Source organism: Sinohyriopsis cumingii, chromosome 18 (assembly GCF_028554795.1).
Source record: "Sinohyriopsis cumingii isolate HCF-2022 chromosome 18, ASM2855479v2, whole genome shotgun sequence".
In the NCBI taxonomy this organism is placed as follows: domain Eukaryota; kingdom Metazoa; phylum Mollusca; class Bivalvia; order Unionida; family Unionidae; genus Sinohyriopsis; species Sinohyriopsis cumingii.
In genome coordinates, this window is record NC_142978.1 from 61,348,383 (window position 1) to 61,350,896 (window position 2,514).

Here is a 2,514-nt window from a genome sequence, read left to right on the forward strand (position 1 = left end):
TTTTGTTTTATTCCTAAGTTTATACTAATTATCATTATTCAAACCCAGCGATTGAAATTTTCAGTTCAATACATTGTACCGTTATGCACACCGGACAAGATCGATTCGCCTACAGGCATATATATATATATATATATATATATATATATATATATATATATATATATATATATATATATATATATATATATATATATACATATATATAGATAGATAGATATAGATAGATAGATAGATAGATAGATACATATATATAGATACATATATATGTATCTACCTATCTATCTATCTATCCATCTATCTATATATATAAATATATATATATAGATATAGATATATATAGATACATATCTATACATTTAGATACATATAGATATACATATAGATACACACACATATATATATATATATATATATATATAGAGAGAGAGAGAGAGAGAGAGAGAGAGAGAGATAGATAGATATATACATACATGTATAGATAGATATATAGATAAATATATATGTGTGTGTGTGTGTGTGTGTGTTTGTGTGTGTGTGTTTGTTTGACCCAGGTGCGTTTTTGTTATGAGTGAATGAGTGATCGATCAGTGCACGAGGCGCATGAAGGGGATGATGCCGTCGGCGAAATGCACTTAATAAATGCACATGCGCTCGTCGTATCGTCTCTGGATTAACAACACCTTTTCCACTGTGTCTATGCCTATTAAGACAAAGCAATTCATGAGAATTGTGGTATCTGGAAGTTTAGGGTCTTCGTGTCTGGTTAGTTGTCGTTTTTATAGTATCGTGTTGCTATATATTGAAATACCGGAGTGCGGCTTGTGTATCGTATTTATCTCGTTTTTTTTGTCGTATTGTATATTTAAGAAGTTATTCTGTTTTTTGTTGGGTTTTTTTCCTGTTTTTCTTTTGTCTTGTATCTTGTATCGTTGACGCTATAAAAAAAAAAAAAAACAAGACCGAGGGTGTTGTGTTCGTTTTTTCTGTACAACGTCCGGCTCACACACAAACACACCTTTATATATATATATATATATATATATATATATATATATATATATATATATATATATATATATATATATACGTGTGTGTTTATTTGGGTGTAGTGGTTGCTTTATGTATAGACCGATGTTAATTTTGGAGCATGACGGATGTACAATGGATTGGAATTAATGTTTTCCTTAACATTTTCTTTAGGGACGATTATGCGATGATAAAGTCTAGTGTATGTTTGTCTCAGTATGTGCAATATGATTGAGATACTAAATGTCGTATGATGGAATGCTTTATATGTTCACTGAGATAAATGTGCAATGTGTTGTCGTATTGATATTGCAAACACAAGACGATATTCTGGGCTTCATATTGCTTCAGTTCAGTACGTGTAAAGACGATTTACACGTTAATGATTATTGTGAATGGAAGACGCGGGACACATGGCTAATCAGTTCCATGAGAAGAATATACAGTGTGAATACAGTTTTTAATAATTATCTGAAATTCATTCTATTAATTCCTTTATGATCAACTTTTGCGTTTTTTTTTTTTTTTTGTTGTTGTAAAGATGGACTTAGCCTGTGGTGTTTACTGTGCAGATTTATCTTTCGCGACTGATATGGTCACTTGTGGTAAATTATACTTCAAAGATTACCTTATTTTGTATTTAGACAATGCATGCTTTTCGTTTATGATATTACACAAATATCATTACACCAGCCAGCCTTAATCATGTGCGCAGCAAATGTTTGCACTTTAGTTAATACCGAGTATTCGTTCAACTAAGCAAGGTTTGCCGAAAATAAACCAGGCAATAAGAGAGTGGCAGTTAGGATGTCCTTGTAACATAGGAAAGAGCTGAAGAGAGTTTAACTGGTTGAAATCAAATGCTCAAGATCCTGGCTTATTAACGCAGATACCGTTTTACTGAAATACAAACATCATTTTGGCGAAAAGATGTATGCTATATAATGTTTATATACAAACATAAACCTATTATCTGTAATGGTGATGGGTATTTAATGTCCGCGTAAAAGGTCATATTTCGTGCGTTGTTTGACGGTCTGCAGTTTTTCTGTCCATAAATTATGACCACGAAGGCGGAATATCGTTATTCTAGGAAGAACACATGGTTATTTGTTTTGCTTGCTTTTCCGGATGAACAATACGCATCCGTTTCTATTCTTAATGGGTATATGAAGATTGTATCATGGCAAGCAATGTTCCACTAGCAAGAATCCCGAATGGAATATATCGTGTAGCCGGTAAACAGATCTTCATGCCTCCCTGTAATAGGGACAATAAATCGAGTATTTATAATCGTTGTTGTATATTTAACAATTCAGTTTTCTTAGTGCGTGTCTTTCAGTCTTCTGCACAAATTATCATCCGCTTTTCGATAAATAATCTATTAAACACTTGAATGTAGCCGCTGTTGTTTTGTATTAAGCAGATCGGTCATAGACTACAATTTATTTTGTCATCATCCATAATGCAGAAGGTTGTTGCCTT